We start from the raw sequence: 27,010 nt of genomic DNA, 5'->3' as shown, positions 1-27,010 counted from the left end.
TTTTTTTTTTTTTTTTTCTGTGTCTCTGTCTGGCTTGGGAATCAAAATGATGCTGGCTTTGTAAAATGAGTCTGAAAGTTTTCCTTCCAGTTCTCTTTTTTGGAATAGCTTGAGAAGAATAGGTATTAATTCTGTTTTAAATGTCTGGTGCAATTCCTCAGGGAAGCCATCTGGTCCCCTCTTATTTGTTGGGAGATTTTTGATAACTGATTTGATTTCCTCACTTGTTATGGATCTGTTCAGGTTGTCTATCTCTTCCGGTGTGAATTTTGGTACTGCGTGTGTGTTTAGGAATTTGTCCATTTCTTCCAGGTTGTCTAGCTTGTTGGCATATAGTTTTTCATAGTATTCCCTGATAATTGCTTGTATTTCTGAGGGGTTGGTTGTAGTAAGTCCTTTTTCTTTCATGATTTTGTCTATTTAGGTGCTCTCTCTTTTCTTTTTGAGAATCCTGTCTAGAGGTTTGTCAATTTTGTTTATTCTTTCAAAAAACCAACTCTTGGTATCATTGATCTGTTCAACATTTTTTTGGCTTCTATATTGTTTATTTCTGCCCTGAATTTTATTATTTCTCTTCTCCTACTGGATTTGGGGTACTCCTGTTGCTCTCCCTCTAGTTCCTATAGGTGCACTGTTAGATTTTATACTTGCACTTTTTCTAATTTCTTGAAATAAGCTGGAAGTGCAATGTACTTTCTAGGACTACCTTTGCCGCATCCCATAGTGTTTGGATTGTTATATTTTCGTTTTTATTTGTTTCCACATATTTTTTCATTTCTTCTGTAATTGCCTGATTGGCCCATTCATTCTTTAGTAGGGTGTTCTTTAACCTCCATGTTTTTGGAGGTTTTCCACAATTCTTCCTGTGATTAATATCAGGTTTCATAGCATTGTGATCTGAAAGTGTGCATGGTATGATCTCAATTCTTTTATATTTTTCAGGGCTGCTTTATGTCCCACTATATGATCTATCTTGGAGAATGTGCCATGCATACTTGAGAAGAAAGTGGATTCCATGGCCCTCAGGCTATAGAGTTCTAAATATATCTGTCAAATCCATCTGATCCAATCTGTCATTCAAGTCCATTGTTTCTTTAAAGATTTTCTGTCTAGTTGATCTATCCATTGCTGTGAGTGGAGTATTAAAATCCTCTGCTATTAGCACATTCTTATCCATACGATTGTTTCTGTTTGTGATTAATTGTTTTGTATATTTAGGTGCTTCCATATTTGGGGTATAGACATTTATAATTGTTCTTCCTGATGGATAGACCCTGTAATTATGATATAGTGCCCTTCTTCATCCCTTGTTACTGTCTTTACATTAAAAACCAGTTTGTCTGATATAAGTATAGCTACTCCAGCTCTCTTTTGACTTCCAGTAGCATGATAAATATTTCTCCACCTTACTTTCAATATGAAGGTGTCCTCCACTCTAAAATGAGTTTCTTTTAGACAACAAATAGATGGATTTATTTTTTTTTGTTTATCCATTCTGCTACCCCATGTCTTTTGATTGGAGCAATCAGTCCATTTACGTTCAGTTGTATTATTTAAAAATATGGGTTTAGAGTCATTGTGTCCTTTGTGGGATTCATGCTTGTGGTGGTGTCTCTGGTAAAATGTGTTCCTTGCAACATTTCCCTCAGAGAGTCCCCCTCAGGATTTCTTGTAAGACTGGTTTAGTGATGATAAATTCTTTCAATATTTGTTTATTTGGAAAGACTTTTATCTCTCCTTCTATTCTGAATGACAGGCTTGATGGATAGAGGATTCTTGGATGCATATTTTTTCTGTTCATCACATTGAAGATTTCTTGCCATTCCTTTCTGGCCTGCCAAGTTTCAGTAGATAGGTCTGTCACCACTCTGATAAGTTTCCTTTTGTATATTAGGGCGGTTTTATCCCTAGCTGGTTTCAGAATTCTCTCTTTGTCCTTATATTTTACCAGTTCACTATGATATGTCATGCAGAAGATCGATTCAAGTTACATCTGAGGGGAGTTCACTGTGCCTCTTGAATTTCAATGTCTACTTACTTCACCAGGTTGGGGATGTTCTCTTCTATAATTTGTTAAAGGACTCCTTCAGCACCTTTCCTTCTGTCTTCCTCTTCTGGAATTCCTATGATATTGATATTGTTCGGTTTGACTGTATCGCTGAGCTCTCGAACTCTCCTTTCGTTTTCTTGGATCAGTTTATCTCTCTTTTTCTCAGCTTCCTCTTTTTCTATAATTGTGTCTTCTAAATCAATTATTCTCCTTTCTGTGTCTTCAATCTGTGCACTGGAGACCTCCATTTTATTATGTATCTCACTTATAGCATTTTTTAGTTCATCATAACTATTTTTAAGCTCCGTAGTGTCTGTAGCAATAGTTTCTCTGATGTTTTCATGCTTTTTTAAGACCAGCGATTAATTTTATGATTATTGTTCTAAATTCTTGTTCAGTTATGTTGCTTATATGTGTTTTGAGCAGTTCTTTAGCTGTCATTTCTTCGTGGAGTTTCTTTGGAGGGGATTTCTTCCATTTCATCATTTTGGTTAGCTTTCTATCTCTTATTAATTTTAAAAGCTTGTTATGCGTCTGCCTGTGTGGGTGCTGCTGTATTAAAGAAGGCTCTCTGACTCTCCAAGGTCCGTCCGTTCAGGAAGGTTTCTTTGAATGGTGTCTTTTAGTTTCTCTTGTTGAGACTTTGGTTATTTTGTTTCCCTACTTGTAGTGGTTTTGGGACTCTCCCCCATGTGCATTTTGGCTTGTTTCTTGACGTAGCCTTATGAGGTTTCCTTCCCCATGTATTCTGTCTCTTTCTCTTCCAAAACTCCTGTGGCTCAGTGTCCTATGACTTCTGGCCTTCTCTGTTTGAGAGATGAATGTATGTGAAATGTCCGGAGTTCCCTACTCTCTGCCATCTTGCCCCTAGTTGTCAGAAGTTTCTGAATCTTTGTTTCTTGATGCTGACACATTTAGACATCCTGATCAGTTATTTTCTAGAATGTTCTTATATTTGATTTTGTCTGATGTTTCTCCTGATTAATTAGAGATAACGTGTTTTTGGAAAAAAAAAAAATACCACAAAGGTACTGTGCCCTTTTTGGTGCATCAAATTAGAGGTATATGTTGTCCATATATCTTACTGGTGATGTTCAGCCATTCCTATATATTTTTGCCACGGAGGGTGTCTTCTCCATTGCCTGTCCCTCCCTCAATGTTATGTAATTGATTTTAATTAGTCACTGCTCAATAATATGGCTTTATGGGGAGTAGCCTGGCCTCACAGGTAGGGTTTTCTCTGTTTCTTCCCCCTCTCTAGAGACTCAACTTTTGTATATTTGGTGGGCCTCCGTAGGAGAGACTTTGCTACTCTAGAAATAGGAGATCTGTAATGGGACTGACAGGATCCTGAGCTCAGGAATGTTTCTTGCCACTCTCCAAGTTTGTAAGGTGTTTTCCTCCGATTTTTATTGTACTAACAACCAGACTTTACTTGTATTCTGGTAACAGCAGAAATTTTTGCTTCTTTCTTTAGATAAGGCTTTTCTCCATAAAAGAGATGGGTTCAAGGAAAAGTAGAGTTTTGATCCTTTTCAACAGAAGCAGTAAATTCCTTCCTACAGAAATTGAGGAACAGTGATTTTCTTTGGACTCATCCATCACCCCTAGTATGTCTTTTAAGCATCTAATGAAGGTCTGTGAAAAAGAGCCTGCAACCTAGTGTGATTTTCACTTTTTTTTCTGCCAAAAAACAATCACTCTAAACAATACTCATCATTTTTCACAATTATTTAACGCATTAGCTCAATTTGTTCTTATTCATCTATGTCAACCATGTCTTCTTCCCATGTTCTGCCACATACGAGCCTGTCCATGGCATTCCTTCTTTCCTTGGGGAGTTTTTCTCAACATTCCACATTTGAAGAAAAAGGGAACTCTGTATTCTCTTTAAACATTTATTTTAAATATGACTATAATTGGAAAAATATAACCTAATGTTGATAATATTAAGAAATATAGAACTTTCTATGAAAGACTCTTTTTTTAATTTTATTTATTTCTAGGAGAGAGAGAGAGAGAGAGCAGGGGAGGGTCAGAGAGAGAGGGTGATACTCAGAAACAGGCTACAGGCTCCGAGCTGGCAGTCAGCACAGAGCCCGACGCGGGGCTCGAACCCACGAACCGCGAGATCATGACCTAAGCGAAAGTCGGACGCTTAACCGACTAAGCCACCTAGGCGCCCCAACCTAATTCTAGTTTTAATTAGCTCTAATTAATAAAACTATAGTTCTTTAAAACATTTTGCATTCCAGTTGATCAAGCTGATGTTTAGCAAGTTACTTTACAATATAAATTTGTGCTTGTGTGTTACTTTAACAGCAAGTTCGCTCATAATCCCCGCCTCCACAATGGCTTTCACGCACTGCACTGGTGACTCGCTGCTCAACAGTTAAACCATCTCTTACAAACTATTGGATAAGTAGCAGAGGAATTTTTCTCATTCTAAAACTTTCTCTGACGAACGAAAAGGCTTCCCTACACCCAAACTTAACTCCCGAAGATTTAAATATTTCAATTTGATAATGGATTAAATATAAATTCAACAAATTTTTATTCAAATACTTATTGCATAGCTAACTGTGACAGAATGAGGCACTTGGGGCAATGTAACAGACACAGATTCCTGCTCTCGGGGAGCTTATTCTGTCTATGCCAGAAGGAATTTTTTAAAAGGTCTTTGCTTCCTATNCGAGCTGGCAGTCAGCACAGAGCCCGACGCGGGGCTCGAACCCACGAACCGCGAGATCATGACCTAAGCGAAAGTCGGACGCTTAACCGACTAAGCCACCCAGGTGCCCCCCAGAACTTCTGATAATACAACTATAATACCACAAATCTATATTTCAAAGAGAACAAAGTTATCATGAGATGAATTTGTTTAAACCTGTTGGAAGAAGTTATCTGCAATCATGATACCTCTATATCCATGATGCTCCGATAGCAGTAAGATTCTTGCTGCTGCTCTTCCCATTAATTGCTTCTCCATAGAGGTACTACAGAAGGCTAAACCGGGCATGCGTAGCCCAGGTCATCCTCTTTCTCCAAGGATCTCTGTGTTAATAAAAATCACGGATTTCTTCTGTTTTCCCAGTGCTACAAATGTTACTTGGCCAGACTATCTACATGGAGCCCACTTCTTAAGCTTGATATCGTTACTAATTGGGTGTATAGAATTCTTTGATTCTTGAGTTCAGTTAAGAGGCCCATACTAACTATGTTCTCCAATCCAATTGGTATAAAAATTAATGGTCATTTTTTATCTTCTATATAACCAGAGTTTTTTAATTTTTACAAGTTTTTTTTAAACCTTAGCAGGGAAAGTACAGATCCAGTACTGGGAGACGCCAATACCTTTTCCATGATATTGTGGAGTAGGAGAACACAAAATATAACTCAAAATATACAAGAGGATAGGCTTTTTGCAAACCTAGCCACATGGTTTTTGGTCTTATACTTTAGGATTTCAGTAGAATTTGGACTTAATGATATCTAGTGGCATCTGGACTACAAGTTTTAGGACTTGTCCTATGTCATATGTTGTATTTGGTGACCCTTGTTTATGGAGGTTTTGTTCACAGTTGAGTGACTATGTTTATAAAAGCAGAGAGGTAAGAAAAAGTACTTGAATCTTGGGGAAGATTTCAGTTTCTTCAGGAATGTCAAAGGCGACTACATAAAGGTGAATGGGTTAGGTAAGTATAAGCAAGTACAAAAAGAAAAAGGGATGTATAGCTTGTATGGGGACTGAAAGAGCATCTCAGATATACCACAGTGTTACAGGGAACTTTGTAAGTGGGGACAAATAAAAGGAGAGTTTAATCATAAAAACAACAATGGTCACAAGTGCTGTTCTCTCCAATGCTGGTCCTATGGGCGACCAAGATTGTAGTCACAATCCCAAAGCTAGTATGTAGGCTCAGGCTTTATCACTTTGTAGGCTGTGGCTAGCTTGCAATACAGGTACAAGATTTCCCAGGAATGTTTGGCTGAAGGAAAGACTTGATTGTAAAAAAAAAAAAAGAGAGAAATTTCTAGTCTTTTTAAGCATTTATGTGCTGAACAGTTTCTACTGCAGTTAAAATGTAAGGCATCTGAGTTTGCTTGTTCTATAGAGCACGGGGGAATTTTTAGCTTTAAATTGTTAGAGCTAGGCTTATGTAGACATGACTAAATACACTGAATCAAATTCCATTCTGCATTTGGGGCCGCAGAGGATTCTGTGGAGGGATATAGAGACTTGTCCACAAGCTCAAGAATGAAAACTACTCTACAAAGATATTAGAGTGTATTTTAAAGAGAGAGAATTACAGTAAGTGGATATGCAGATACTGCTTGTGCCCAGAGGAATTATTACTGAGAAATTTATAGAATTTAAAATAGAGAGGAAAAGTATTTTAAGGAACACATACTGAAGTTTGGTTCATACCAGTCCACCCCACCCCCAGTCTACCCGTCATGGCATAGGCTTCAAGTAACAGACGCTTTGGTCCAGAAATCTGCTGAGTATGTTTCTCCAGCTGAAACAAATGTGAGAACTTTGCCTAGGAGGCAGATTTTATAGAATGGTTGGCTTCTAGATGTGGTAAATGTATTGTGACAAAATTAAGTTCTTGTTGGGACTTTTCCTAATTGAATGTTAATGAATTCATCATGGATCCTGGACAACTGGCACAGACTGCTTGGTGTTCCAGACTGCCTGTCTATTTCTGGTTTTTGGCTAAAGCCAAAGACATATTTCTACACTCACTCCCTCACTTGTATAGAAATGAAATGGTGTCTTGGAGTTTAGTAATGCTAAGTACTGGGTCTTGGAGTGTGTAGGATCAAGATGGATTTGTCTCCCAAATTATGGTGGTTATGTGGCTAGAGCTCTAATGATCTTATTTCTTTATATTTTTGTCTCTTTAAAATATGAATGACTCCACTGTATAAATATATAATTAATGTGTTTATCTATTGACTGGTTGGTGAATATTTGGGTGGTTTAGAGTTTGGGATTATGTACTGTTGAAAACAAGGAACAACAGGGATGCATCTTAAACTGGGATGACATACACCGTGTACATATGTCAACATTACATTCATACAAAATTCTGGAAAGTCAAAATTATCATGATAGAAAGCTGTTGAGTGGTTGCCAAGGTCCAGGGATTGACTAAAGAGTGCTACAGGGAGATTTTTGGCATCATGGAAATGTTATATATCATGACTGTGGTAGTGGTTACATGACTGCACATATTGAAAAATGTGCTAAACCATACACTTAACCTTGGCAGTTTAAATATATAATTGGACACATTACAGACTTAAAGTTGAACCAGTACAATTCAGAAACAACCTCACCAATCACCAAGCAAAACAACTGTGGAAAGAACGTAATCTTTGAGAAGGAATCTATGTGGATTCAGCATAAAGAGGAATTGGAAAGAATAGTTTTAGATTTACATTTAACTTAAAATTTGGTCTTTGGACTTTTAAGTGAGAATAGGAAGAGTATATTTTGAATTTAAATAAAACACATGACTGTTATTTAAAATTCAAGAAGGGCGCCTGGATGGCTCAGTGGGTTAAGCATCTGGCTTTGGCTCAGGTCATGATCTCATGGTTCGTGGGTTCCAGCCCTGCATTGGGTTCTGTGCTGACAGCTCAGAGCCTGGAGCCTGTTTCAGATTCTGTGTCTTCCTCTCTCTCTGCCCCTCCCCACCTCATGCTCTGTCTCTCTCTGTCTCAAAATTAAATAAAACAAAAAGAAGTTAAATTCAAGAAACTTGTGTTTTTAATTTCTCCTTGAGAATTGTTAATTATAGTATAATAATCAATTTTGGTCAAATACTAACACTTAAAATATTTTAAAATGTTTTATGATTTTACTTTTTATCTTTTTTTAAAAGTATGACTTTAGTTTAGAGGATATACTTGCCTCTTAAAGTAGTTGTGAGGCTTGTTTTTGTTTTGTTTTTTAAAGGCATATTGTCTGAAAGAGTTTGACAATATTGGGATGAGCTGTTCCTTGAGAATTAGATGGATCTTGAGTATAGACCACTTGCACACTAATATATTCCAAGGACCTCAGATAGGTTTAAGAAGGAATTTGCAGCATTAAATGCATTTCTCTACCCAATTTAACTGAAAGTGTTTTCACCCCATATTTGTATTTTAGGTACCATTATTTTAAATTGTTTTTATGTTCTCTTTTTTAAATTCTTGAGTTCAATAATTTATTTTCATTCTTCCTGTTTAGTAATGAAAATGTTTAAGCCTATAAATTTATCTCTAAGTATAGTTTTGGTCATTTTTCATTTTTTAAGTTGCTGAGGTCATTATAATTATTTTCTAAACATGCCACTATGATGCTTTTGGTTTGCTTTATATACTATGAGTCCCTTTTCATATAGCTTTGTACATTTTCTCATTAATTTTGTTTCATTGCTGGTGATGTAGTTTCTACCACTTCTAATGTGGTAGAAAAAAATCTAATGGATTTTTAGAGGTCTTCTTTGTTGTGTTCTTGGCTTAAATTTAAATATGTCTATTTAGAACTGTTCTGTTATTTTTTTTTTTTGTCAGTTTGATCTGTCAGAGGAGATAAACACATTGTTCTTTGGTTTCTTGTATTTCTATTGTTTCATATTTCATACATATTGTTTTATGTATTTTGCTACTATTTATTTTTTACTTTTAATTTTATTTACTTTCTGACATTAACATTGTAGAAGCCGTTTTCTTTTGCATCTTTCATCTTTTCCTTCTTTAACATTCATGTTTTTATTTCATTTTGTTCTAGATATGTCTCTTTGTAAACAGTATACAGTTGAATGTTATAACCCAAGGCAGTTGGATTTAATTTTGTAATTCTGAATGTGAAGCTGTTGTATTTCTATATATTTATCTGGCATAAAATTGTGCTTTTATTTCCATCATCTCATTTGATTTTCTGTTTTTTAATGTTTCTTATCAATTGCCTTTGTTTTCTAGCATGTGCTTCATGATCTGTATTATTCTTTCATTTCTACTTTCTTCTTATAATCTGGAAATTATAGAATGCTTTCATTCTATTCATAGAATTTTCTGTGCATGTCTGTATCAATCCTTACTTTATCTCTTGATTTAGCAACTTTAGGACCACATAGAGTAAAATTAAATAAAAATTAAATAAATAATTTACTTTACCTTCTCCTATAGCCTTCCCAAATCAATTTTTCATGTTTGAGATTTTTGCATCAGTTTTTATAAATAAATTGTCATAAGAGTTTCATGAAATAACAAATTTTTTTTACAGTTTACAACATAACTTCATATCTATAATGGTCTATTAAATTAACACAGATATATGTTAATAACTACATTCAGTGCTACCACTGGTAATTTACATTGTTGTGTTCTGATATTTGTAGTTTTTATTTGTTTATTGATCAGTTGTCCAGAGGGTGATATGAAGTTGATTTTATTTGGAAATTATGTAGATTCTATACTTCTGCAGAAAGCTTATTCACTTTTGTTAAAATTATTTAGGGATTTGCTTAACTACTAGCATTTGTTTATCAATATGTTAAAATATTTATTAATAATCTATTGACTATTTCCTTTGAAATAAATTTTCAGATACTGATTATACAGCATTGCATAAGCAGCCAAAACCTCAACCTTATTTTAGCTCTTATTGCATTGTGGATACAATTAACAGGTAAATAAATATGTAAGATACACAAAAAATATTCAGTACACTAGGTAGGGGATATTAAGGAATATGAAGTATAGTTTGTAAAGACGTGATTGGGATAGGCCTCTGAGAAAAAGCTATCTGAAATAGGAAGGAAATGCCTAAGAAGAAGAAATAGCAAATGCAGACTCTGAAGCTATAAAAATTATTGGCTTTGCTGCAAGTATCATGGAGACCACAATGGGCAGAGAAAATTAAGTGACAGAGAGGTTGTTTAAGAGATTAGAGATCTAGCTTTCGATCAGGTCATTTAGGAAATAGCACTTTGTACTTTAATCTAAGTATGGTATAAGTCACTGCTGTGTTTTGAAAAAACGGGAATTAAGCCATCTGATTAAAATATTAAAAATTTCTCTAGCTGTTGTCTTTTAAATACACTTTTGAGTTATCCCATTGTATTGAGAATTTTGAGATCAATTTGTTTATTATTTTCTTTTTCTTTAGAGGTAAATGTGGGATTTTTTTTTCTGTATTCATTTCCCCCAAATTATTTATTTATTTTAATATGTTGGGAGCGTGTGCCTTCATGGATTTTTGCAAATTATATTATTTCTTTAAAGTTAAATTTAATTGGATCAATGGATTTTTTTGGGTCAATGAATATATCAACTATTACCACAAAAATACCATGTAAGAGTTCACCTAAAATCTCTGGTTTACAGGCATCTGGTTGGCTCCATCGATTTAAGCATCCAATCCTTAGTTTTGGCTCAGTTCACGATCTTGTGGTTCCTAAAATTGAGCCCCACATTGATCTCTGTGCTCACAGGACCAAGCCTGCTTGGGATTCTTTCTCTGCTCCTTCTCCTCTCTCCTCCCCCTCTTCCCCCCTCCCCTTCCTCCTACTCCTTCTTCTCTCTCTTTCCCTCCCTCTCTCTCTCAAAATAAATAAATAGCTTTAAAAATCTCATTGATTTAAAATAGTAATTGATATGTGATCACATAATGGTGGGTTTGTCAGGGGTCTATGTGGTATAGGCTGGAATCAGTAAGACATGGCTCTAAGGTTTAGTTTCAGCTCAATTTTCTTCCCATGCTTATTATCGTTTCTGGACCATTGAGTGTGGAACTGGAAGATACCAGAGAGATGTTTGGACACTGGGACATAGATGAAATTCTCATGGGGATGAAAGAAATTTAAGAGAAGCAAGAGAAAATATGTGTGATGTTCCTTGATGCTAGGCTTATACATTCTACACTACCTTTGCCTCACATACATCTGTGGTCAAAGTGAATTTCATGGTCAAGTCCATCGTCAGAGGAGCCAAGAAATAAATTCCTCCCAGTGGGAAAAACCACAAAGTCACATGAACAAAGGCTGTGAACACAAAGCAGAATGGAGAACTAGATCAATGTAAATTTTGCCATAGTCAAATTTATTTCATTTTATATTTTTGTTAGAGTCGTTTCCTTTACTTCATCTATATTTTCTTCTCCTTTTTAAAATTTGAATAAATCCTATATCATTGCCTTTTTTCATTTCAGGGAAACTAGAATATCACTATTTCAGATCTGTGTCCTTAATTATTATATTCTTTATATAAACTGGTTGGCTTTCTTCATCCTTTGCTTTCACATTATATATGATTTTCTTAAGCCTGTCCTCCATAAAACTGGTATGTCTTTCTACACTATTGATTCTCCCTTTTCTGCTTCATTTCCACTTGATTGTATCTAATTGTGTTATTTCTCCTTAATTTATTTCCTTAGTTAGCCTGGCTCAATTTTCATCATATTCTACTCTCTTTTTTTTTTTTTAATAGAGTTCCTGGGTGTTCTTTGTTTTGTCTTCGTTGCTGTAATGTCGAATATGAATGTTAATCTTTGCTAAAATGTTTCTTCCCAACTTTTTCTTTATTTTTTTGGTATGATATTTATACTTACTTTCCATTTACTGTATTTTATTTGCATGTATCCCTTTCTTTTTGTTCTTTTGTTTGTATGAAATCAATTCTATACAAACCTAATTCTCATATCAAATTGTGGCATAATGCCTGGTTTTCTCATGAGACACCCTTCTCTTCTCTCTCTCCATAGCCCTAGGACACATTATAACCACATAGCAATGTGCCCTGAAGATATGCTTTAACTGAACTTCTTAGTTATATATTGAATTGCCACTTTACATGTTAATTTGGAGGTCTAATTATCCTCATGAAACTACTATGTAAATAATAGATTTTTTTTACATTACATTTGAAGCCCACTTCTCCCTCTCGCTACCCTTATCATTAAATGGTAGCCTTATCAACTCAATTGTCAGGCATCCTCTTAACTGAGATTAAACAGTAGTTTATCTGGTAGACTCTTCTAAAGTTCCTTTTGGCAAATTATGTTGTCTTCAAGGATAGAGTATTATAATTATGCTGTCTGCTTTCCAGAGGTTTAACTAGTTTTTAATTGGCATGAAGACAGCTATCACTCAGATTAATTCTGTGGGAAAATCAAAACTTTTCTCAAAATGGAAACAATTAATTATTAGCACTTTCTATAAAAAATTACTCTATTTTTTCCAGAAATAATAAACTTTTTATAAATTAAAAAAATAAACCTTGTCTGACTAAAAATTCATCTCTGTAAAGAATTTACATGGTTTACCTTTGCTTGCTCCAGCAATGTTACTAGGAAGCTCTGAAATGGCAAGGTTAAAATAGCAGATTCCTCATTTTTTTATGACCTGTTTAAACAATCAGAATCTATCAATGTTAAAACTTATTTTGTGTACAATGCTTGCATCAGTTTCCTGTGGCTGCTGTTACAAACTGACATAAATTGAGGGCTGAAAAAAACAGAAATTTATTCTTTCCCAATCCTGAGGCCAGAATTCTGGAATAATATTCACTGGGCTAATAATAGCAAGGTGTCAGCAGAGCTCCCTCTAGAGGCTGTAGGGAAGGATCCCCGACTTGCTCCTTCCAAGCTTCTGGTGGCTGCCAGCTTTCATTGTCTTGTTGCCACACACTCCCTAACTCCATACTTCAAGGCCAGCATCTTGAAATCTTTCTTTACTCCATTTTCACATCACTTCTGTGTGTGTGTGTGTGTGTGTGTGTGTGTGTGTGTGTGTGTGGTGTGAAATCTCCCTCTAATTCCCTGGTATAAAGTTACATATAAATATATTTAGGATTCACCTTTATACTACATACAGGTTGATCTCCTTGCCTCAAGATACTTAATCAATATCTGAAAATATCATTTTAATTTTTAATTTTTATTTTTTCTTAAATAGTTTCTTGTTAAATTGGTTTACATATAACACCACTCAGTGCTCATCCCAACAAGTGCCCTCCTCCATGCCCATGAGCCCCCTTACCTTCTCTCCAACTCCCATCAGCCCTCAGTTTGTTCACAGCATTCAAGAGTCTCTCATGGTTTGCCTCCCTCCCTCTCCCCAACTATTTTTCCCTTTCTTCTCCCCCATGGTCCTCCATTAAGTTCCTCCTAATCCACCTATACGTGCAAACATATGGTATCAGTCCTTCTCTGCCTGACTTATTTCACTCAGCATAACATCCTCAAGGTCCACCCCTGTGGTACACATGGCCAGATTTCATTTTTTCTCATTGCCATGTAGTATTCCATGGTATAGATAAACCACATCTTCTTGATCCATTTGTCAGTTGATGGACACTTAGGCTATTTCCATATTTGGCTATTGTTGAGAGTGCTGCTATGAACATTGGGGTACATGTGCCCTATTCATCAGAGGCTAAAGTCTGGGATGATATGCCTCCCGTTTTGGTTTTCTTCTTCAATATTACTTTGACTATTTTGTGGCTCCATACAAATTTTAGGATAGTTTGTTCTAGTTTTGAGAAGAATGCTGGTGCAATTTTGATTGGGATTGCACTGAATGCGTAAATTGCTTTGGGTACTATCGACATTTTAACAATATTTATTCTTCTGATCCACGAGCATGGAATGTTTTTCCATTTTCTTGTGACTTCTTCAATTTCCTTCATAAGTTTTCTATAGTTTTCATCATACAGATCTCCTATACCTTTGTTTAGGTTTATTCCTAGGTATTTTATGGGTTTTTGTGCAATTGTGAATGGGATCATTTTCTTGATTTCTCTTTTTGTTGCTTCGTTATTGGTGTATAAAAATACAACCGATTTCTGTACGTTGATTTTGTATCCTGCAACTTTGCTGAATTCATGGATCAGTTCTAAGTAGGCTTCTGGTAGAGTCTGTCAGGTTTTCCATGTAGAGTATCATGTCATCTGTGAACAACTTCTTCTTTGCCAATTCTGATGCCTTTGATTTCCTTTTGTTGTCTGATGGCTGATGCTAGGACTTCCAGCACTATGTTAAACAACAGTGGTGAGAGTGGACATCCCTGTCGTGTTCCTGATCTCAGGGGGAAAGCTCTCAGTTTTTCCCCATTGAGAGGTGGATGATGTTAGCTGAGGGCTTCTCATAGATGGCTTTTATGATGTTTAAGTTAAGTTCCTTCTATCCCGACTTTCTCGACGGTCTTTATTAAGAAGGAATGCTCTATTTTGTCAAATGCGTTTTCTGCATCTATCGACAGGATCACATGGCTTTTATCTTTTCTTTTGTTAATGTGATGTATTACATTGATTGATTTGTGAATATTGAGCCAGTCCTGTAACCCAGGAATGAATCTACTTGATCATGGTGGATAATTCTTCTTATGTGCTGTTGGATTCGTTTTGCAAGTATCTTGTTAAGGATTTTTGCATCCGTATTCATCAAGGTTATTGGCCTGTAGTTCTCTTATTTTGCTGGGTCTCTCTGTGGTTTGGGAGTCAAAGTGATGTTAGCCTTGTAGAATGAGTCTGGAAGTTTTCCTTCGATTTCTATTTTTTTGAATAGCTTGAGAAGAATGGGTATTAATTCTGTTTTAAATGTCTGGTAGAATTTCTCAGGGAAGCCATCTGGTCCAGAGCTCTTATTTGTTGGGAAATTTTTGATAACTGATTCAATTTTTCCGTATTTATGGGTCTGTTCAGATTTTCTATCTCTTCCCGTGTGAGTTTTGGTAGTGTGTGTGTTTTTAGGAATTTGTCCATTTCTTCTAGGTGGTCCAGTTTGTTGGCATATAATTTTTTCATAGTATTCCCTGATAATTGCTTGTATTTCTAAGGTATTGTTTGTAACATTTCATCCATGATTTTGTCTATTTAGGCTCCATCTCTTTTCTTTTTGAGAAGCCTGGCTAGAGGTTTGTCAATTTTGTTTATTTTTTCACAAAAACAACTTTTGGTTTCATTGATTTATTCAACTGTTTCTTTGGGTTCTATATTGTTTACTTCTGCCCTGATTTTTATTATTTCTCTTCTCTTACTGGGTTTGGGGTGATCTTGTTGCTCTCGTTCTATCTCCTTTAGGTGCACTGTTAGATTGTCTTCTTGCGCTTTTCCTAATTTCTTGAAGTAGGCCTGGAGTGCAATGTATTTTCCACTCTAGGACTGCCTTTGCCGCCTCCCATAGAGTTTGAATTGTTGTATTTTCATTTGTTTCCATATATTTTTTATTTTCTTCTCTGATTGTCTGCTTGGCCCATTTGTTCTTTAGTAGGGTGTTCTCCAAAAACATAGAGGTTTTCCAAACTTTTTCCTGTGATTGATTTCAAGTTTCATAGTTTTGTGATCCGAAAATGTGCATAGTATGATCTCAATTCTTTTATATTTATTCAGGGCTGCTTTATATCCCAGTATGTGATCTATCTTGGAGGATGTGTCATGTGCACTTGAGAAGAAAGTGAATTCCATGGCCTCAGGATGTAGAGTTTTAAATATATCTGTCGAATCCATCTGGTCCAATGTGCCATTCAAGTCCATTGCTTCTTTAGTGATTTTCTGTCTAGTTGATCTATCCATTGCTGTAAGTGGAGTATTAAAGTCCTCTTATCGATAAGAGTGTTTCTATTGTGAGGAATTGTTTTATGTATTTGGGTGCTTTCTAATTTGGTGTGTAGACATTTATTATTGTTAGCTCTTCCTAATGGATAGACCCTGTAATTATTATACAATGCTTTTCTTCATCCCTTGTTACTGCCTTTACTTCAAAGTCCAGCTTGTCTGATGTAAGTAGAGCTACTCCAGCTTTCCTTTGACCTCCAGTAGCATGATAGACATTTCTCCATCCCCTTACCTACAATCTGGAGGTGTCCTCAGATCTACAATAAGTTTTCTATAGACAGCAAATAGATGGATTTTGTTTTTTTATCAATTTTGTTACCCTATGTCTTTTGATTGGAGCATTTAGTCCATTTACATTCAATGTTATTATTGAAAATTATGGGTTTAGTTCCTTGCAACTTTTCCCTCAGAGAGTTCCCCTCAGGATTTCTTGTAGGGCTGGTTTAGTGGTGATGAATTCTTTCAATTTTTGATTATTTGGGAAGACTTTTATCTCTCCTTCTAATCTGAATGATAGGCTTGTGAGATAGAGGATTCTTGGCTGCATGTTTTTTTTTTGTTTTTTTGTTTTTTTTTTTTTCTGTTCATCACATTGAAGATTTCTTGCCATTCCTTTCTGGCCTGCCAAGTTTCAGTAGATAGGTCTGTCACCACTCTGATAGGTTTCCTTTTGTATGTTAGGGCCGTTTTATCCCAAGCTGGTTTAAGAATTCTCTCTTTGTCCTTATATTTTGCCAGTTTCACTATGATATGTCATGCAGAAGATTGATTCAAGTTACATCTGAGGGGAGTTCTCTGTGCCTCTTGGATTTCAATGTGTATTTTCTTTCCCAGATTGGGGAAGTTCTCTTCTATAATTTGTTCAAGGACTCCTTCAGTACCTTTCCCTCTGTCATCCTCTTCTGGAATTCGTATGATACGGATATTATTCCGTTTGATTGTATCACTCAGCTCTGGAACTCTCCTTTCGTGTAACTGGATCAGTTTATCTCTCTTTTTGTCAGCTTCCTCTTTTTCTATAATTGTGTTCTAATTCACCTATTCTCCTCTCTGCCTCTTCAATCCATGCATTGGATGCCTCCATTTTATTACATATGTAATTTATAGCATTTTTTAATTCATCACAGCTATTTTTAAGCTCCATAGTCTTTGTAGCTATAGTTTCTCTGATGTCTTCCATGCCTTTTTCAAGCCCAGCAATTAATTTTATGGCCATAGTTCTAAATTCTTGTTCAGTTAGGCTGCTTATATCTGTTTTTGAGCAGTTCTTTAGCTGTCATTTCTTCCTGGGATTTCTTTAGAGGAAAGTTCTTCCGTTTCGTCATTTTGGCTAGCATTCTGTCTCTTGTTAGTTTTAGAAGCTTGTTATGCACTTTGCACCTGCAAGTCCTGCTCTCTTAAAAAAGGTTCTTTGAGTGTCTCTTGGTCTCTCTTGTTGAGACTTTGGTTATTTTATTTCCCTGCTTGTAGTGGTATTTGGGACTCTCCACCATGTATACTTTGGCTTGATTCTTGAGGTAGCCTTATAAAGTATTTTCTCAGCGGAGTCTGTCTCCTTTTCTTCCCAAACTTCTGTGGTTATGTGAGGGTTCTCATAGCTTCAGGCCTTCTCTGTTTGAGACATGGGAGTGAGTGAAATGCACAGAGATCCCTACTTCTCCATCATCTTTGCCCTTCCTGCAAATATCATTTTATTAATTGATTTGATTTGATTTTCCAAAAAGTTTTTTTTAATTTATTTATTTTGAGGGAGAGTTGGGAGGGGGCAGAGAAAGAGGGAGAGAGAATCCCAAACAATCCCAAGCAATCTGTACTGAGAGCGCAGAGCCCTTCACAGGGCTAGATCTCACTAACTGAACTGTGAGATCATGTCCTGAGCCAAGAATCACCCAGGTGCCCCCAAATAGATTGCATTAGAGGGGAATTCAGTTCTTGGCTGCCACTTTCCTCATGGCTGCCAGGATGTTCATCCTCTCTCTTCCTCTTGGCACTCGTGTGTGTCCACACCTGTTTCCTGATGAACGTAAGGGTCAGCTTGTTTTGGAATCCATGAGTAGCTCCATGGCATGTCACTCATATGCAGCCATGCAGCACATCTCTGGGATCCTGTCCCATAGGAATTTGGTTCGGTGAGCTGCCCCACTGGCTGTGCCTTGGATTCCTCATGTTCTTGGTTTCCTCATGGGTCTTGAAGTCCATAGCCATGGGCTAGCATGGAGTCATGGCTGCCTTTCCTCAATGGCTTCATAGAGCCATTTTTCAGTCGACAACAGTACTGCTACATGTCTTGTCTCCAGCACTACTCAGCACCTAGTTTCAATTAAAGCAAGCTTTTATGAAATCCCCCCTCCTGTGTCCTCTTTCTTTCAGATGTTGGCTTCTTTCAATTTGCTTATCTTTGGGTGTTTACTGCATTGAAGAGAAACTATCAGCCAGTCTTGAATTTCTTACATTCTTCTCTGGACTACATCACTCTCCCACCTCTTCAGGTTATTATATATAAATGTACTCCTTAACTTGAAATGATTTTAAAAGGGTTTTAGTTTAGCCTATTTTATTTGTTAAAAGATTCAAGTATCAGTGTTTTTATTTCAAATGGAAATAATTTAATTTTTTGAGTGTTTATTTTTGAGAGAGAGAGACAGACAGAGATAGAGACAGAGAGAGAGAGAGAGAGAGAGAGAAGATGAATAGGAGATGGGCAGAGAGAGAGAAGGAGACACAGAATCGAACCAGGCTCCAGGCTCTGAGCTGTCAGCAGAGCCAGACACAGTGCTTGAACTCACAGACTGGGAAATCATGACCTGAGCCAAAATCAGATGCTTAATGGACTGAGCCATCCAGGCGCTCCTAAAATAATTTATAGTGTATATGATATTACTGTACTTAGTGCATGCCAAATGTTATAAACATTTCTGTTATCACTATATTTCTTATCCTTATTATATAATTTTCTTTGTAAAAATGTTTTGATCTTTATAATAATATTGAGTGCATACATACATGACTATGTATGTTTGTGTTTATTATTAAACTATTAAAATGGATTTAGAGAGAAATGTAGCTTGCACCTAATAAGAACTAAAAAAGAGGTTATACATTGCTGTCACAAATTTTTAAATTTTTTTCTAGTTTTATTGAACTATAATTACATATTATATTAGTACAAGATATATAATGATTAGATATAATGATAGCAATATGTACATATTGCAACATGATTGTCACAATAAGGTGAATTAACAACCACCTTACATACTTACAAAATATTTTATTTTGTAATGAGAATATTTAAGAGCTATTCTCTTAGCAACATTCAAATATACAAACAATATTGTTAATTAACTATAACCATCGGGTTGTGCATTACATCCCCATTACTATTTTTCTTGTAACAGGAAATCATAACCTTTTTATCTAAAAAAAAAAACAAAACAAACAAATTTAAAAAACCCCATGAAATCCTAGAAAGGAGAACAGATTGATAGTTGCCAGTGGCTGGGAGTAGGAAGTGACAGAAATGGGTAAATGTCAAAAAGTAAAAGAATATACTTCTGATATGGAGTTTTTGTTGCTGACATTATTTTAGAGAAGTGACTTGGAATTGTTTAATATTAGCATTTGGAAATGCTAACTTTTTAGCTTAAATATCAGCAAACTGCTTCACTGAATCATGAATCTGTAGATAAAGCATGAGAAACAAGTAACTTGCTGTTTGAAAAAACATTTTTCATTAGGTGTTTTTTATTTGTTGCAATATTCATAGACTTCTAAGTGCATATTATAGAATTAAATGTTTTGCAATAGAGAAAGTGAAGAATAAGAATGTATATAAATTTATCTAATTCCTTTGGATTAAGTCAATAACTGTCCTTGATTCTTAGGTCAGTGCATTTTCACCAGCCTTCACTTGTCTGGTCCAAATCTATATTTTCTTTACATTATTAATCACTAACTTAACCCACGAACAGAAGACTCAGTGAAAATATTGAATTTAAGACTACATCGGCCCACTCCCACCCATTAGCATCATGTTAAAATAAACTTTATTTATTTCTTATTTTTTTGGCTGTAATGATGACTAAGTTGTATTACAAAATAATAAATAATAAATTCCAAACCACCTTCTGTGAAGAGCAGAAATGCTTCTTCTGGCTCTGCTAACAACCAGGGCAGTGTTCCCACCACGTACAAATAATGCTCGCAGAATACTGGAAGTCATCTAGCAAAACCACTCTGTGCTCTGGACTGAACCGGGAAAAGGGCAAGACTACAACACAGCCACTTTGATGTCAGGGATTACCGCTTCCCCTTCAGCAGTGACACCCTTAGTCATGTACTTAGTCACAGAATTTCTCCCACTCCTGGACACTGTGCAATCAAGAAGTAGCCCCTGCTGCCTTAAAACCTTCTGATAATTTCCAGCATAAGCACACCTCCTGTTGGAAACCTAGAAGCCCCTCCAACTCTCAGTCCCTCATTGGGACACCCCACGTTTGCTCTGAGCTGTGCTCCCCCTTGCTGCAGCAAGCTCACTACACGTTATCATCATTGTTACTATCTACCAGTGTGTTTCTTGTGGCATTTGATCAGTGGGATTTCACAATGATCTGTCAAAGATTGAACCAGCTTTTTAAAAGACAGATTGACATAGCTTTCTGTTTTTTAACTTTTTATTTATTTTTAAATAGAGAGCAGAAGAGGGGCAAAAAGAGAGAGAGAGAGAGAAAGAATCTCAAGCAGGTTCTGCACTGTCAGCACAGAGTCAGATGTGGTGCTTGAACTCACAAACCATGAGATCGTGACCTGAGCTGAAATCGAGTCTGATGCCTCACTGACTGAGCCACTGAGGCACCCTGACATAGCTTTATTTTCATTGGAATGATCTACAGAAATTTTCACATCACACTTTAAATACTCTTGCATAATCATTAGTGCTATTCATACATATTCACATAATTCAGTTCTACTTCTTGTCTTCTTCCATCAAAGCACAGGATACTACTGCATTTTCCCATCCCCTTTGAAGTTAGGCATATCTCTGCCATTTGCTCAGGTTAATGAAATGAGTGTCAATTGTGCAAAGAAACTTCAGAAATTAATTGTACTTCAACACTTCGCCTCCCCTCTGTCTAGTTTTAAAAGCGTATATTGCTATGTGAACCCTCTCGCTCTACAGCCCTGAGGGACTACAATGAGAAGAGAGGCTTTGCCCTTCCTGACCCACACTAGACATGTAGCATAAATAAAAATAAGCTGTGAACATGTTTAACAGCTGGTAATTTTGTGAAACCACCATTCCACCTAATTTACCCTGACTAATACCATGCACAATTGAATTTGTGAATAAGTTTTGGGCACAATATTTATGAATTAGACAATTCATAAAATGTCATTTATAACTGAATTTCATTTTTATGTTAATAACAGGTACCCTCATTTATACTGGGATTTCTTCCTAACGACTCAGAGACTCGTGTATTTGTCAAAGTTTCAACTGTTTTTAAATGCATTTTGTTCAATCACTTCTGACTTCTGACACACATGTCAGAGTCCTATTTACTAAGAATTAGTTGAAGTCTATGTTTTTAAGAAAGTTTTTAATGCTTTATTTCTGAGAGAGAGAGAGAGAGAGACTGACAGCATGAGCAGGGGAGGGTCAGAGAGAGAGGGAGATACAGCACCTGAAACAAGCTCCAGGCTGAGTTGGCTGTCAGCACAGAGCCCGATGCAGGGCTGGAACCCACGAACCTTGAGATCACCACCTGAGCTGAAGTCATACGCTTAACTGACTGAGCCACCCAGGTGCCCCAGTTGAAGTCTATTTTTAAACTTCAAAATAATTTTAATTTTAAATTTACCTTAAATTATTATAATTGTAGGGGCGCCTGGGTGGCTCAGTTGGCTAAGCATCCAACTTCACTTCAGGTCATAGTCTCGCTGTTTTTGAGTTCAAGCCCTACATTGGACTCGGAGCAGAGAGCCTGGAGCCTATTTTGGCTTCTATGTCTCGCTCTCTTTCTCTCCCTTGCTCTCTTTCTTTTTCTCTCTCTCAAAAATAAATAAAATATAAAAATTAAATTGTTATAGTTGTAAATGAGCAAAAAACACACAATTATGATTAGGAAAAATAACTTTACTGGGGAGCCTGGGTGGCCCAGATGGTTAAGTGTCTGACTTCAGCTCAGGTCATGATCTCGCGGTTTGTGCCACAGTTTATGAGTTTAAGCCCCATGTCAGGTTCAGTGCTGACAGCTCAGAGTCTAGAACCTGCTTCAGATTCAGTCTCTCTCTCTCTCTCTCTTTCTCTCTATCTCTCACCCTCTTCCCTGGCTCATGCTCTGTTTCTCTCTCTCTCTCAAAAATAAGCATTAATAAAAAAAGAAAAAAAGAAAAATAACTGTTCTATATTTCTATTTAGTCTATATAATAATTTAGTTTGAGAGGCAATGCATGTGTATTTATATTGTGTATGTGTATTGATTATAGACTTTTATACTTGAACTGACTTGGTGATATTATAAAGATACATTAGTGAAAACTGCCGATGGAAATCTGCCCTCATAGAACTTACATTTATAGTGGAGACAGGCAAAAAGAAAAAAAATAAAAATATAGCAAATGAAACAAAGCAGAGGGATAGAAGGCTGAAGGTATTACTCTTTTACTTGGTATCATCAGGAATGCAAAATCAAGATATGGCATTTGAGTAAAGGTCTGAAGGAAGTGACTAAGCAATCCATTGAAATAACTGTTAGTTTTATTCTGAATGTGATATAGAGATTTCAGAGGATTTTGAAATAGAGGGGTGACAAGCTGATTTATGTTATATTAGCATCACATTGGCTGCTCAATGGGTAATAATTGAATATACTGTTGGAAAATATATTTATGGCTATAATATAAAAATATTCCCTTGGACAGCTAACCCCAACATTTAACCTGCCTTTTTTCATTAAGTTAAACACTTGAGTAACTTATCACCTATTCCAATCAATAGCCAAGACTTACTGGAGACTAAATATTTGAAAGAGACATCCTATTTTTAATTATTAATTATCCTTGGCTCACTAATCTCTATTGCTTTAGTAAAATAAGTCATCAGAAAACATTGAATTGATCCATACTATCCCCTGAAATGTTCAGTGCATAATGTTATGCTCTCAACATTATTAACAGTATAGAAAAATGGTCCAGTTGAATAAAACTTATGAAGTTTTTGCAAAATCATAACTAAATGCTGTTAAAGCAGGGCAGAGAAAGGATTAAAAACCATCACAAACCCACAGTGTAGGTGTATATGTTAGATTGTGGAGGGAAAAAAGATAAACAGGTAAGAATGCCACAAGGAACTGGGAATGGGGGGTTGAAATTTTAGATAGAGGTGTGAGGAAAGGCTTTATTTGGAGAGTGACTTTTGAATGAAAACCTGGGAGAAATGAGGGAACTGGCCAGGTAAATGTAACTGGAAAGAAAAATCCAAAAATAGTAAATGTCCTCAGAAAAGAGCCTTGAAATGTTCAAGAAATACCCAGGAAGTCAGTGAGTTGGAAATAAAGGAGAGGGAAATGAGCCAAGAGCCAGAGGAGGCCTGGTCATGATTAGAACTTAATGGGGGCAAGTCATGTGAGAACTTACAAGGTTTTGGCTTTTACTACCAATGGAAACTCAGATGTTTGGGGCATACAAATGACGTGGCCTGCTTTATACCTAGACAAGATCAATATGGCTGATGTGTGAAGAATAGAGAGAGATGAAGATGACTTGGCTATTATAGCAGAATACCTATTTTTTTAAATTTGAGGTATAATTGACATAATTTTGTAAGTTTAAGGTATACAATACATTGATTTGATGTTTTTATATTGCAACATGATTATCAACCTGGCATTAGCTAGCACCTCCATCATGTCCCATATTTATCATTTCTTTTTTGTGGTGGGAATCTTTAAGATGTAGTTTCTTAGCAATTTTCAAGCACATAATGTTGTTAACTATAATCACAATGCTGTACATTTCATCCCAGAACTTATTCATCTTCTAACTTCAAGCTTGGGCCCTTTGACCAAATCTAAGATTAAACAAGTAAATGACTAGTTTTGACAACTGAATCACAAATAGGATTTTGATTGATGCTATTTCAAAATTTTCTTCTCTGTTCCAGAAAACAGCTGACAGACTGTATGAAACCAAAGCCAATATGTCAGAAGTTGCATGCTGGCAATTTAAAGAACAGATTTAGCCTGTAGATTTATTTTGTTTGGCACATAACTGTTTTTAGCCAACACTTAAAAATTGGGAGAATTCCTATAAAATATGGTCTTCCAGATTATCTTGAAATGTCAGACACAGTGGCAGCGCTAGGCCCAGCATCAACAGCAGGACCTGGTTAGTGTTCGCCTAATTTGCACAAGACCATGGACTTTCCAATTTCCACAATCCTTCTCTTACGTTAGTGCGGCTCTGACAGACAAGGCTAATGGTAACCTGCATTATGTAATCACATTTTCCTTGCTGTTTTTCTTATGATATAGGAATATTCTACTCCATATATCTCTTGCTAAAAAATGACAAAATAAGGGTGCCTGGTTGGCTCAGTCAGTTAAGCACCCGACTTTGGCTCAGGTCATGATCTCACAGTTTGTGAGGTGAAGATTTACATTGCACTCTGTGCTGACAGCTCAGAGCCTGGAACTTAGAGCGCACTTTGAGTTCTGTGTCTCCCTCTCTCTCTGCTTCTGCCCTACTCATGTTCTGTCTCCCTCTCTCTCAAAAACAAATAAGAATTTAAAAAAAATTAAAAATAAATAAAATAAGTGATAAAACAAAAAATATGAAGAAGGTAACCTGCCTCAATTTTTGTTTTCTCAACTTAGGTGTATTTGACCTTGTGACCTCTATAGATATTTTATAAAATTTAATTATCTTATAAAGGAAAATAATGAAGGCAGGAAATTCAATTGAATTAAACTTTGATTAGGGGTGGAAAAACCCCAAAATTCCATTGTCAATGAAATGCTACATTCTAACATGTCCTTCTTTAAGTCCTGAAATTGGTAATGAGGAAAATTATTAGAGGTTTGGAGGTCTTTTCACTTTCTAGAACTATTATATTTCATGGCCTTGCCTTAAGGCAAAACTTCATTTGTATTCCCACTCTTCACTCATTTATACACATATCTTAAATTCTAATTGTGTATTCTTTGTTTTTTGCATTTAAAAAGAAAAAGGTCCATAAATATTAGTATATTTCTTAAACAACATATTGGTTTGCTCTCTTACAAGTATTAGAAAGTTATAAGATTATAATATAAAGTTATCTATGGAGAATGAATACATGTATCTATATTTCTATTTACTGAATAAATTTAAATTCTGTGCTATTAATGAATTTAAAAAATGTGAAGGACTATTAGTCCCTTAAATAATATTATATTTCTCTGGATTAGTTTTGTGTTCATGAAGGAGAACAGGGCATAATGGTTATTGCATATTTAGGAGAGAGATAATTGGTATTCAAACAATTGAAGGATGGGTGAGGAGTTTCATTAAATTCATTATAGCACATTAATATCACATAAAGTGATTAAGAATAAAAGCTCTGGCTCTGAAGTAGGGTAGATATGAGTTTAAGTCCCAGACCTGGTCCTGAACATGTGAATGATTTGAAACAAAGAACTTATATACTCTGCCCAATTTTCCTCATTTATAAAATGAAAAGAATAGTTCCAATAATAGTCCATATAGTTCGATTGTAGAACATCTAAAGGTTACTTTAGATTCTTTAATTATATTTATTATTCTAAAAAAATTGTATCATTTGAAATTCATTCAGTGGTCCTAAATATGGTACTGACAAATAGGAAACACTATGATAGAATACTTATTTATCTTGATATTTATTTGAAATTTTACACCAAAGCAAAGAAATTATAACATTATTACTAGAAGATTTATTTTTTTCCCCAGGCTGACACAGCTAGTAACTTGTGGATCCAGTATCTGAAAACCCAAAGTTATAAATACAAGTCATGGAGAAAAGCATCAAATCTTTGGTGGTTTTATCCGATAGTTCTGGATAGAGTGATTTCTTAATATGAACCCATTCAGTCTTCTATCATACACTAAGCTCAGGATGTTTACATGACAAATGGCTTATATAGCACCAAAGAGACTTTTAAGATTCAGGTTATAAAACAATATATAACTTGAATCTTCTACAGTCAGGGTTGAGGTAGCCTGGGTTTATGCTTTGTTATGTGACACTGGGAAAATTACTTATTTTCTCTATGCCTAAGTATTTGTCTATAGTAGAATGGTGATAGTGGTATGATTTCTTTTATATCTTCTCAAATAAAATTTAATAAATTATTGAATTGGTTTATATATAAAATTTTATAAATTATTGAATCACTGGTACAGAGTCCAGGCTTAGTAAATTATGATAATGATTACTACAAAAGCACAGGAAATGCAGACTATATATAATGAGATGTTATGGGTTGAATTGTGTCCCTCTCCCAAATTCATATGCTGATGTCTTAACATCTAGAACCTCAAAACAGGGCCTTAGTGGGAAATAGAGTGATTATTGACATGTTTGGTTAAGATGAGGTCATAGTGTTGTAGGGTGGACCCCTAATTCAATATGGCTATTGTTCTTATTAAAAGGAGAAATTTAGAGCCAGACATGCAGATAGGTAGAATGTCCCGTGACAATGAAAGATTTAAGTAAGGATGATGTAATAGAAGTCAACAAATAGCAAAGATTGCCGGTAAACCACTAGAAGCTAAGAGAAGGATGGAATAGATTTCCCCCTCACAGATCTCAGAAGGAAGTCTAACACTGTAATCTTAGATTTTGAGGCTATATAGCTGTGAGACATAAATTCCTGTTGTTTAACCGACCCACTTTGTGGCATTTTGTGATGGCATCCCTTTTAGAGTAACACAAATGGTAAATAGTAGTTACTTCTAAATATAGCAATGATGAGAAATTTTAATTTTTTAAATTTATGTCATTTTTGACAAATTAATTAATTTAGACAAATTAATTTAGAAAATTAATAAAATACATTTATTATATGTCATATATGACTACCATGTGCATTACTATTTGGACAGTATTTATACATGAAAGTAAATTAGAATACAATGATGTATTTCTTTTGTTTGAATTAAAGTGATTTGGAATTATGTAACTGAGACTGAGTCTGTAGCTGTGAAGAACTATGGGAGCTGAGAGACCCATGAGGAATGACAATTCAAATTTCACAATAATCATCGTCATGGTTCAAAACAATATCTACTAAAGCAAAATATAATAGACCTTTTAAAATCCCATATGTA

General features: G+C 35.6%; 1 long non-coding RNA gene across 2 annotated transcripts in view; it reads left to right on the top strand.

Annotated features, from left to right (window-relative positions):
• Window positions 1-9,672: 9,672 nt before the first annotated feature.
• Window positions 9,673-27,010, top strand: part of LOC120225120 — a 116,044-nt gene continuing 98,706 nt past the window's right edge. For both annotated transcript variants that reach the window (XR_005526739.1, XR_005526738.1), the window contains exon 1: window positions 9,673-9,737. This is a non-coding gene — a long non-coding RNA (uncharacterized LOC120225120). The remainder of the gene's footprint in view (window positions 9,738-27,010) is intronic.

Source organism: Hyaena hyaena, unplaced genomic scaffold (assembly GCF_003009895.1).
Source record: "Hyaena hyaena isolate Hyena2069 unplaced genomic scaffold, ASM300989v1 scaffold_1330, whole genome shotgun sequence".
NCBI classification, from domain to species: domain Eukaryota; kingdom Metazoa; phylum Chordata; class Mammalia; order Carnivora; family Hyaenidae; genus Hyaena; species Hyaena hyaena.
The sequence above is the reverse complement of the archived record's forward strand: the minus strand, read 5'-3'. Positions and strand labels throughout refer to the sequence as shown.